The sequence below is a fragment of the Trichechus manatus genome, unplaced genomic scaffold (assembly GCF_000243295.1).
Source record: "Trichechus manatus latirostris isolate Lorelei unplaced genomic scaffold, TriManLat1.0 scaffold00004, whole genome shotgun sequence".
In the NCBI taxonomy this organism is placed as follows: domain Eukaryota; kingdom Metazoa; phylum Chordata; class Mammalia; order Sirenia; family Trichechidae; genus Trichechus; species Trichechus manatus.
In genome coordinates this window covers 236,590-236,854 of record NW_004443940.1, presented here as the reverse complement: position 1 = coordinate 236,854, position 265 = coordinate 236,590, and positions in this window count along the sequence as shown.

The window sequence follows — 265 nt, the reverse complement described above, 5'->3', positions numbered from 1 at the left end:
AATGCAGAAATTATTAAACCTTATCATTAATATCACACACAAGTAAAATTTTGCTAAGGACCATTCAAAAGCAGTTGCAGCAGTACATCAACAGGGAACTGAAAGAAATTCTAGCTGGATTCAGAAGAGGACGTGGAAGGAAGGATATCATTGCTGATGTCCTTGGCTGAAAGCAGAGAATATCAGGAAGATGTTTACCTGTGTTTTATTGACTATTCAAAGGCATTTGACTGTGTGGATCGTAACAAATTATGGATAACATTGC